A 12,793-nucleotide genomic window follows, 5' to 3' on the forward strand; every position below is an offset into this window, starting at 1 on the left:
CAAAGGCGGCACAGCTATGCGCAGCGCTGGCTGCTCGACTTTTGCTGGGCAGGAGACCACAGTTTTGCAGACACGCGTTCATGATATCAAAAGTCTCAGCGCTCTTTGGAGGTCATTCATATATTATATATATAGCAAAATCCAGCGTCTCTCAGCGGAGAAGTAGTGTGTTAAAGAAGTAATGAAAAGAAAAGGAAACATTTTAATAATAACGTAACATGATTGACATTGTCATGAGTGTTGCTGTCATATATATGCCTGCCTAAATAAGTCACCCTCGCTTGCTCTTACTTTATTTACCGTTCATTTAATCATGGCTATTGGCGGAAAAATTATAAAATGGAAGGAGGATGGCTTTACCAAAACAATTATTGATGGCTGAATCGATTATTCATAAAGCTTGAATTGGTGATGTTTTTCTGTGTTAACCTCATATTTTTTCAGACTTCTTCTCAAACTAAGGTGGTGCGAGGATAAAATGAATCGGGATACGCTGATCAATGTAATCGGTGTACAGTACCAGGAAATCATGCATTGACAAAGCTCCCTTTGCTTGTAATGCAAAGTGTGATTAAATGCATTATTTTTAGCGTTATGGAGCACATGCATGAAGCTTCTCAGCTGTGCTTGTGCTAAGAAAGGAAAGATTTTAAAAATAGCGTAACACGATTGTCAATGTGACCTTTTGTAAGTAGTGTCTGGAGGATTCAGTGTGGAGAAACTCTATAGAGACAGCGTGTGTATTAACTTGTGGATTTTTCTGTGAGTATTTGGTGGCAGTCTGACAAAGTTGCTTGAGGAAGACGGCATTAGCAGCGAGCTCAGCTCAGACCGAAATTAGATGAATGGGAGGGGAGATGATGACGTGACTCCCCCACCCGCCTTAACTGTTAATCCCCCACAAACACAGTCTCGGAATTTGCATAAGCACCCCTTCCTACAATTTTAACTTAGTTATAAAGTGATCAAAACTCTCGTTTATATCCTCGTCCTCTCATTAAACTTGTATCCCGCATTACCTGTGGGCATGTGAAACGCCAGCGGTAGCCTGTCTATGAACTTAGTTTAAAGTTTAGGTTTACACCTTGCTTTCTTTCCGAGGCAGCAACACTCATGAATATGGTAGTATATGTCACTCGCTTGCTTCTTATTGTTTTTCTCTGCGTTCTCAATTATATAATGCATGTTTTCTTAAGCGCTTTTTGCAGGTTTTCCTGGTTTTCTACGCACTGCGTTGACAATCAGTTCACGTGATTACGTGGGGAGGCGTGATGATGTCACGAAACTCAGCCCTTCAGCTCAACTCCATTACAGTTAATGGAGAAAAATACCTTCCAGTTATGACCATTAGGTAAATTTTCGAAATTAAACCTGCCCAACTTTTGTAAGTAAGCTGTAAGGAATGAGCCTGCCAAATTTCAGCCTTCTACCTACACGGGAAGTTGGAGAATTAGTGATGAGTGAGAGGGAGGGAGGGCTTTGCCTTTTATTAGTATAGATATACCCCAATCTACATACTCTCAAGTAGACAAACCACACGCCGTGGTGCAATGGAAGAGGCTTCGCCTCTAGTGCCGGGCGATCCGAGGTTGATTCCCAAGGGGTGCACTGAGTATGCGCCTGATGGCCCCAAAATTAGGCGAAACACGTGTTGCATTACTCTTTGCATTATTTCACAGTAAAACTATTTCAATATATATATATACACATACATATATATATATACACACACATACATATATATCAGCGCATCATTTTTCCTACTCATCCCCTTGGTTTGAGACGTATGAAAAAATATACAGTTAACGGGTGTTTTACACAAACTCCATGAACTACGAGAAAACACTTTAAGTGCGGGTCTTAGCTAACATTAAATACAGCCTGGACAGCCAGCGAGATGGCACCAGCACAGCTGGAACCGATGCATGTACACGAACAGCTCCGCGTGAACTGATGCAGTGCCAGACAAAAGCAACAGTGCCAAAGTGCTGAACAACTGAATTACAATTGAAGGCAGCAAAAAATATGGAAGTGTCTGACACATATACATATTCATAGTGCAACCTGAGAAACAAAGCACACGTGGAAAAAGTCAGTGTCCGCTAAAGGAAGACAGTGTAAAAAAAACCCTTGATGCAGTGTATTCACGTCTCAGATAAAGAGGAAGGCAGAGCTGTTTATTGATGCAGTAAAAACAATCGATAAATGAAACCTGTTATCTTTAAGATTGACAAACACGGAATGTTACTTGAACACAACACATCCTACAAACGAACCTGATTGTAAAGAAATAATGATAATCAAATCATTGATGACAAACACTCATAAACTCACAAAACAATTATTGTATATTGACAATCTGTTACGTTATTTATTTCTTTTCTTTTCATAACTTCAATCACTACTTCTCATGAGCATATATGTATATATATATATATATATATATATATAATATATATATATATAACTAGCAGAATATATATATATATATATATATATACATATATATATAATATAACTAGAGAATACTCAGTACCAGCGGAGAAGAGTGTGTTAGATCATAAAAGAAAAATATTGAAAACAACGTAACTTGATTATTAATGTATTATTTTGTCATTGATAAGTGTTGTTCTATATCTATCTATCTATCTATCTATCTATATATATATATCTATCTATCTATATATATATATATATATATATATATATATATATATATATACTCGATATACTTGGCAACTTGTGAGAAGTAGTGTGTTAAAGAAGTTATGAAAAGAAAAGGAAGCATTTTAAAAATAATGTAACATGATTGTCAAAGTAATTGTTTTGTGTGTATTTACGTCACAAAGTTTTTTCTAGCTGCATCAGAAAATGTACCACAACGTCCTGACATGCCTCCTTTTTAGTGTTTTCTCACAGCTTGGATTGCTGCTGTCTATATATATATACACACACACACACACACATATACACATACATACATACATATATATACACATACATATCATCATATCTATATATACTCTATATATATATATATATATATATATATATATATATATACCTATCTGGAGTGTATAGCTTTGGTCACTTAAGTGCAAGGGAAAAATAATAAAATATAGTCTATAAGTTATTAAACAGTAAAACATTAACGCTTTAAGAAGTACAGGTACATTGAGCACTACTGGAGTGGTTTCAGGTAAACTACATTTTAAAGACTGTGTAACACAACAGGTAAGTAACTAACAGCAGCTAAAATGTATATGGATCATCTCGGTAGTTGATCCCTTTTGAAAGGCGCTACACGACGGCTGTGGTATAGAAATTACATTTTCTATGTGAGCGTTCAAATTTGTGCCTGTGGTAATGTGCCTTACCGGCATTTAAAGAAAATTAGTTTTGTGTCCTCTGCAGTGTTAAGAGAAAAGGCTTTGGTTTGGGATAAAAGGAAAAAGGTGTAAAGAAAGGAAAGTTGCCTTTTCTTTTATATAGTATAGAGATGTGTTACGCTGGCGTTATGATCGCCTTGTGTAGACTGGTGAGACGTCCCGCCATTAATCGGCTGTGATGGCACTGTCAGTCCTCCACTCGTGTGCGTGTTTTCATAATCCGAGGTGAGGACCTCATAATCGTATACGTGCAAAAGAAAGTGTGAATCCTTAATATTATTTTGCCGTGGTGTAGAAAAGGGGTCCCGTGTTTGCACTTGTCTGAGGCTATAGCGCAGGGGGAGGATGAAAAAATTAAAAGTGCTCACTTTGACTTAAAGCAGAAGCGCAGTCAGCGTCTCAAAGGCCGGCACAGCTATGCGCGCGCTGGCTGCTCGACTTTGCTGGGCAGGAGACCACAGTTTTGCGAACCGTTCATGATATCAAAAGTCTCAGCGCTCTTTGGAGGTCATTCATATATTATATATATAGCAAAATCAGCGTCTAGCGGAGAAGTAGTGTGTTAAAGTAATGAAAAAGAAAAGGAAACATTTTAATAATAACGTAACATGATTGACATTGTCATGAGTGTTGCTGTCATATATATGCCTGCCTAAATAAGTCACCCTCGCTTTGCTCTTACTTTATTTACCGTTCATTTAATCATGGCTATTGGCGGAAAAATTATAAAATGGAAGGAGGATGGCTTTACCAAAACAATTATTGATGGCGAATCGATTATTCATAAAGCTTGAATTGGTGATGTTTTTCTGTGTTAACCTCATATTTTTCAGACTTCTTCTCAAACTAAGGTGGTGCGAGGATAAAATGAATCGGGATCGCTGATCAATGTAATCGGTGTACGAGTACCAGGGAAATCATGCATTGACAAAAGCTCCCCTTTGCTTGTAATGCAAAGTGTGATTAAATGCATTATTTTTAAGCGTTATGGAGCACATGCATGAAGCTTCTCAGCTGTTAGCTTGTGCTAAGAAAAGGAAAGATTTTAAAATAGCGTAACACGATTGTCAATGTGACCTTTTGTAAGTAGTGTCTGGAGGATTCAGTGTGGAGAAACTCTATAGAGACAGCGTGTGTATTAACTTGTGGATTTTTCTGTGAGTATTTGGTGGCAGTCTGACAAGTTGCTTGAGAGGCGGCATTGTGCTTGAGCTCAGCTCAGACCGAAATTAGATGAATGGGAGGGATGATGGCGTGACTCCCCACCCGTTAACTGTAAATCCCCACAAACACAGTCTCGGAATTTGCATAAGCACACCCTTCACCTACAATTTTAACTTAGTTATAAAGTGATCAAAACTCTCGTTTATATCCTGCGTCCTCTCATTAAACTTGTATCCCGCATTACCTGTGGGCATGTGAAACGCCAGCGGTAGCCTGTCTATGAACTTAATTTAAAGTTTAGGTTTACACCTTGCTTTCTTTCCGGGGCAGCAACACTCATGAATATGGTAGTATATGTCACTCGCTCGCTTCTTATTGTTTTCTGCCTTCTCAATTATATAATGCATGTTTTCTTAAAGCGCTTTTTGAGGTCTTCCTGGTTTTCTACGCCGTTGACAATCAGTTCACGTGATTACGTGGGGCGTGATGATGTCACCGCGAAACTCCGCCCCTTCAGCTCAACTCCATTACAGTTAATGGAGAAAATACCTTCCAGTTATGACCATTAGCGTAGAATTTCGAAATGAAACCTGCCCAACTTTTTGTAAGTAAGCTGTAAGGAATGAGCCTGCCAAATTTCAGCCTTCTACCTACACGGGAAGTTGGAGAATTGGTGAGTAGTGAGTTATGCATTTTGCATTATTTCACAGTAAAACTATTTCAATATATATATATACACATACATATATATATATACACACACATACATATATATCAGCGCATCATTTTTCCTACTCATCCCCTTGGTTTGAGACTTATGAAAAATATACAGTTAACGCGAGAAAGACAGATCACCACCATTGAAGCAATGAATAATTGATACTTAATTTGCCATCAATGATTGTTTTGTAAAGCCATACCGTTAATCATTAGATGAACGATAAAAAGTAAGAGCCGAGGGAGGGTGACTTGGCAAGAACGCAGGCTTAAACCACAATAGCACGCAAGTCGATGTAGTCGATCAACTCGATCTGAATTCTTATCACATTCAAAAAAATATATTCTTTTCAAGTTCTATTTATTCGACACACATCTTTGGTTGGAATGTAAGGCAAATTTACTCTTTACATTTCTATGGTGAAGAAAAATGTATGCAATGATGCCTACATTTAACTTACATTCCTACCAAAGATATTTCTGTCGACTAAATAAAAATTCCTTCTATTTTAAATTTAAATAGAACTTGAACAGATAATGATAGTTCATAATATCCAAGACTTACTTGCGTAAGATGAGTCATCCGTTTTTAACAAGCAGCGTATTGCATGTATGTGTGTGTGTGTGTGTGTATATGTAGATATATATAGATATATATATATACAGGTATATGTTTAAATATGTGTGTGTAGGTATTATATATATATATATATTTTACATATATATAAAATATATACATATATAAAATATATATATATAATATATATTATATATATATATAAAATATATATATATATATAAAATATATATATATATATATATATATATACATACATACACATTTTATATATATATATATATATGTGTATGTATATATGTGTATATATATGTATGTATGTATATATATGTATGTATATATGTGTATATATGTATGTGTATATATATGTGTATATATATGTATATGTATATATATATATGTATATATGTGTATATATGTATATACAATTAATTAAGAAAAACTATTTGCCCCTTCCTGATTTCTTATTCTTTTGCATGTTTGTCACACAAAATGTTCTGATCATCAAACACATTTAACCATTAGTCAAATATAACACAAGTAAACACAAAATGCAGTTTTAAATGATGGTTTTATTATTTAGGGAGAAAAAATCCAAACCTACATGGTCCCAGTGTGAAAAAGTAATTGCCCCTGAACCTAATAACTGGTTAGCACATAGCAATAACTGCAATCAAGCGTTCTTGATAAACTTACAATGAGTCTTTTTACAGCTTGGAGGAATTTTGCCCCTCATCTTTGCAGAATTGTTGTAATTCAGCTGTATTTGAGGGTTTTCTAGCATGAACCGCTTTTTTAAGTCATGCATAGCATCTCAATTGATTCAGGTCAGGACTTGACTAGGCCTCCAAAGTCTTCATTTTGTTTTTCTTCAGCCATTCAGAGGTGGATTTGCTAGTGTGTTTTGGGTCATTGTCCTGTTGCAGCACCAAGATCGCTTCAGCTGAGTTGTGAACAGATGGCGGACATTCTCCTTCAGGATTTTTGGTAGACAGTAGAATTCATAGTTCCATCTATCACAGCAAGCCTTCCAGGTCCTGAAGCAGCAAAACAGACCATCACACTACCACCACCATATTTTACTGTTTGTGGATAATGGCTCTCACTGTGGTTCAGCTGGAGTACCAAAGCTTTAGAAATGGCTTTATAACCTTTACCAGACTGATAGATCTCAATTACTTCTGTCTCTCATTTGTTCCTGAATTTCTTTGGATCTTGGCATGATGTCTAGCTTTTGAGGTGCTTTTGAGGTGTCTACTTCTCTGTACCAGGCAGCTCCTATTTAAGTGATTTCTTGATTGAAACAGGTGTGGCAGTAATCAGGCCTGGGGTGGCTACAAAAATTGAACTCAGGTGTGATACACCACAGTTAGGTTATTTTTAACAAGGGGCAATTACTTTTTTCACACAGGGCCATGTAGGTTTGGATTTTTTTCTCCTAAATAATAAAACCATCATTTAAAAACTGCATTTTGTGTTTACTTGTGTTATATTTGACTAATGGTTAAATGTGTTTGATGATCAGAAACATTTTGTGTGACAAACATGCAAAAGAATAAGAAATCAGGAAGGGGGCAAATAGTTTTTCACACCACTGTATATATATGTATATATGTATATATATATATATATATATATATATATATGTGTATATATGTATATATGTATATGTATATATATATGTGTATATATGTATATATGTATATATATGTATATATATATATATATATGTATATATGTATATATATATATGTATATATGTATATATATATATGTGTATGTTTATATGTATATATATATATGTGTGTATATGTGTATATATATATATATATGTATATGTGTATATATATATATATATGTATATGTGTGTATATTGTGAAACCTGGCCTGGCACAGACAGGCGGACAGCATATTTTTGCCCAACACACTGTTTATTTACAGACTATTTACAATATAAAAGTCCAGTGGACACTCACACGACCCCAGTGCCTCTGCACGATTTCCCCCAAAGTCCAGGCCCACAGTCTCTGTGCCTTTGTCCTGGCCGCCTCCTGTCCTCTCTCCAGCTCTGTCCACTTCCACCCGACATCCACCAATGACTGGAGGAGTATAAATAATGCCCGGATGAGCCCAGGTGCTTCCTCCATCCTTGGCACGCCCCAGCGTGGCGAAGTGTCGGCTGCCTTCCTGGCCGCTCTCCGGGCGCCACAATGTCTTCCCCGGCACTTCCTGGTGTGGCGGAAGTGTCGGGTTCCCAGGGATAATCAGGCACCGAGGCGCCGCCTGGCGGTGGCCACGGGTCCCCAGGGCTGGGCTTCAAAGCCCTGTACCTGAGGCCCGATGCCTAACCAGGACGGACGCCCCACTCTGTCTGGAGGAAGCACTCGCCCTCCTCCGGTCCTCAAGCGTCCGGCGGGCTCCTGCCCCGACCGGCAACGCCGCCGGATAAACCCGGCATCGGGCGCCCGCCTGGCGGTGACCACGGCCCCTACAGGGAAGGGCTTCCGTGCCCTCAACCCGTGGCCCCAACAGAACCAGGACGGGTACGCCTCGCGGTCTGGAGGAGGCAAGCCCTCCTCCCGTCCTCCTGGCGTCCCGGCGGGGCTCCCGCCCCGGCCGGGGGCCACAGTGCCCCACCGCTAGCGAGGACACGTGGGTCCGAACGGCACAACCGAAAGGGCAGCCGTCCCCAGCGAGGGTCCTACTATGTCCCAGGGTCCAACCACGGCACCCTGGGACATCCGTCTTCGGCACCCTCGCCGCGCAGCGTCCCCCTGTGGTCTGCGCCGCTCTGCGCCCCGCTGTTCCCCAGCGAAGTCACTGTAAGCCTCGGCGTGGAGCACTCCAGCGGGCCTGCCCGTTCAAGCGGGCAGGTCCCGCCGGCGTCGGCCCCAGCGCTCGTCGGGGCCGAACCTGTAAAATAAAAGAAAAGAGGGCCAGAAGCACAGCGAGGACACTCATCAGCGCTCCGTCGGTCTCCGTATCGACCGTGCTTCTGCCCCCTCGACAGCCCCAACTTGCCTGCTGAAGTCCTCCGCCGCAGGTTCCATGCCCGTCCGCTCGTCCGCTGCACCGCTCGCATGGCGGCTCGCCCAACCGCCCAGGGGATCTCCTCTGCCCGCACTGGCCAGACGGCCCTTCTCGAGACGCGCGCAGCGCCGCGTCCTCTCCTATCGGAGGAACCGGCATTCACCCGCCCGGTTCCTCCTTCTTTTCTTGGAGCCGCTGGCGGTCTGGGTCTGAGCACAGCAAAGCTCAAATCCAGCCCGTCTGCGTCCAGGCAAGCGACGGGAGACAGTTGCAGGCTTGGGCGCGGGGCGCTAGGGACCCAGGGCACTCAGCAGCCCGATCCTACCCGCCCCTGCATATTCGAGCTCCCTCGCCTGCGCTAGCTGTCTGCACGGCGTCTGCTGTGGGGAGGTTGCTTACTTGGAGCTGATCGTCCGTAAGGCGGTCACAGCCATGTTGGCAAACCTCCCGCTTGCTACGGGGGCGGTACTACTCACCACCCCGCCGTGTTCTGCCGGCCTCCGGTTCCAGCGCGCGCCCGATCCTCCGTCTCACTTTCGGTGTCAGTCCCAGCCCGACCGCCTTCTCCATCAGCTGCTCACACTGCTTGGCGGAGAACAGGCAGCTCCTCTAAAGACGGCTTGGCGGGCCGAAGGGACTCCTCCTCTAACGGCGCACGCCGAAGGACTCCTCCGAGACTCCTCCACGCCCGCGCCAGCTGGTGGAAAGAGAGACAGGCGTCGGTGGGCACCTGTCCATCAGCTCCACGCGGCGCCCCTCCTCTCCTCTGGGGTATGTAGATATATAGATATATATATATACAGGTATATGTTTAAATATGTGTGTGTAGGTATTATATATATATATATATATATATTTTACATATATATAAAATATATATTTTATATATAAAAATATATATATATATATATATACATACACACATTTTATATATATATATATATATGTGTATGTATATATGTGTATATATAATTATACATGTATATATATATATATATATATATATATATATGATATATATATGTATATATATACTATATGTGATATATATGTATATAATATGATATATATGCAATGTATATATGTTATATATGTACATATATTTATATGTATATATAGTATGTGTATATATATATATATATATATGTGTATATTAATATGTATATATATATATATATATATATCATATATATATATCATATATGATACATATATACAATATATATTTATTATTATATACATTATATGTATATATTATATATGTATATATATATGTAATATATATATATATACTGTATTTGTGATATATATATTTTTTTTTTTTTTTTTTTTTTTTTTTTTTTTTTTTTTTTTTTTTTTTTTTTTTTTTTTTGCCTCCTCTGGGCCCTCCCAATCGCCCAATCGGGTCTCGGTTTGTACCGAGACTGGCGTTCCTTAGGCCCGCCTCTATCCAACCATCGGCGAGCACGAAAGACACACCGGCCAATCCCGTGCCTGTCAGCGGGCGGGACTTCCAGCCCGCGGCCATCTTGTCTCCCCTGTTTTGGCTGCGAGGCGTGCCTCTTCGCCGCACCGCAGCTGCGGCCGACTTCAGCGGTCTTCTCAGCGGCCGTCGCCGCTGCCGACAGCCCGTGGCCCCGTGCTCCTGCCACAGGCAGCGGATCCGGTTCGTCCCTCCCCTGCGGAGAACAAGGTACATCCAACCCGCAGGGCAGGGTACTCACCTCCGAATCCCGTCGTGCTGAGGCCCCTGCCTCGGTGTGGCCTTCATCGAAGCCACGCCGGCCTGGCTGTCCGTCTCAACAACGCGGCTCTCGGAGCCCGCTGCGCTCCAGCGAGGTCCGTTCCTCCTCCGCACCCGGGGATGGCCTTTCTTCGGTCCGGCGGCGGTTTCCGGGGTAAAACGCTCCCGCGGGGCCGTGCACGGGCCGCTCCTGCGGCCAGTGTGTGGGGTCCGCTGCTGCGCCGGGCCGTTCACAGACATATTTGTTATTAACAAAGCAGGTCCCCGTCTTGTACCAGACGGATCATCCTGCCGACTACGCCACTGTGAAACCTGGCCCCGGCACAGACAGACGGACAGCATATTTTTGCCCAACACACTGTTTATTTACAGACTATTTACAATATAAAAGTCCAGTGGACACTCACACGACCCCAGTGCCTCTGCACCGATTTCCCCAAAGTCCAGGCCCACAGTCTCTGTGCCTTTGTCCTGGCCGCCTCCTGTCCTCTCTCCAGCTCTGTCCACTTCCACCCGACATCCACCAATGACTGGAGGGAGGCCCCTTAAATAATGCCCGGATGAGCCCCAGGTGCTTCCTCCATCCTTGCCACGCCCCAGCGTGGCGGAAGTGTCGGCTGCCTTCCTGGCGCTCTCCGCGCCACACAATGTCTTCCCCGGCACTTCCTGGTGTGGCGGAAGTGTCGGGTTCCCGGGATAATCAGGCACCGGGGCGCCGCCTGGCGGTGGCCACGGGTCCCTACAGGGCTGGGCTTCAAAGCCCTGTACCTGAGGCCCGTGCCTAACCAGGACGGACGCCCCCACTCTGTCTGGAGGAGGCACCGCCCTCCTCCGGTCCTCAAAGCGTCCGGCCGGGCTCCTGCCCGACCGGCAACCGCGGGATAAACCGGCATCGGCGCCGCCTGGCGTGACCACGGCCCCTACAGGGAAGGGCTTCCGTGCCCTCAACCCGTGGCCCCAACAGAACCAGGGCGGGCCCCTCGCGGTCTGGAGGAGGCACAAGCCCTCTCACGTCCTCCTGGCGTCCGGCCGGGCTCCCCAGCCGGGGCCACATATATATATATATATATGTATATGTGTGTATATATATATATGTGTATATATATGTATATGTATATATATGTATATGTATATATATGTATGTATATATATATGTATGTATGTGTATATATATGTATGTGTGTGTATATGTATATGTATATGTATGTATGTGTATATATATGTATGTGTATGTATATATATGTATATGTATATGTATATGTATATGTATATATGTATATGTATATATATGTATAGCCAGCAGCCATATCACCCTGTAGCCCTAGACTGGTTGCCCACGGAAGCTAAGCAGGGTTGAGCCTGGTCAGTACCTGAATGGGAGACCTTCTGGGAAAAACTAGGTTGCTGCTGGAAGAGGTGTTAGTGAGGCCAGCAGGGGGTGCTCACCCTGTGGTCTGTGTGGGTCCTAATGCCCCAGTATAGTGATGGGGACGCTTATACTGTAAAAAGCACCGTCTTCGAATGAGACGTTAAACCGAGGTCCTGACTCTCTGTGGTCATTAAAAATCCCAGGATGTCTTTCGAGGAAGAGTAGGGTGTTACCCGGCATCCTGGCCAGATTTGCCCATTGGCCTCTGACCGTCATGGCCTCCTAATCATCCCCATACACTGATTGGCTTCATCACTCTGTCTCCTCTCCACCAGTAAGCTGGTGTGTGGTGGGCGCTCTGCGCACTATGGCTGCCGTCGCATCATCCAGGTGGATGCTGCACACTGGTGGTGGTTGAGGAGATCCCCCCCCTTGTATGTAAAGCGCTTTGAGTGCCTTGAAAAAAAGCGCTATATAAATGTAATAAATTATTATTATTATTATTATATATGTATATGTATATATATGTATATATATGTATGTATATGTATATATATGTATATGTATGTATATGTATATATATATGTATATGTGTATATATATGTATATGTATATGTATATATATATGTATATGTATATATATATGTATATGTATATATATGTATATATGTATGTATATGTATATATGTATGTATATGTATATGTATATGTATGTATATGTATATGTATATATATGTATATGTATATATATATGTATATGTATGTATATATATATGTATATGTATATATATGTATATATATAT

At 42.0% G+C, this 12,793-nt stretch overlaps 1 protein-coding gene across 3 annotated transcripts in view; it reads left to right on the forward strand.

Moving 5' to 3' along the window:
- cdk8 (cyclin-dependent kinase 8) overlaps positions 1 to 12,793 on the forward strand; it is a 223,777-nt gene that overhangs the window by 34,690 nt on the left and 176,294 nt on the right. The gene's annotated exons all lie outside the window — the stretch shown is intronic.

The sequence above is a fragment of the Polypterus senegalus genome, chromosome 2 (assembly GCF_016835505.1).
Source record: "Polypterus senegalus isolate Bchr_013 chromosome 2, ASM1683550v1, whole genome shotgun sequence".
NCBI classification, from domain to species: domain Eukaryota; kingdom Metazoa; phylum Chordata; class Cladistia; order Polypteriformes; family Polypteridae; genus Polypterus; species Polypterus senegalus.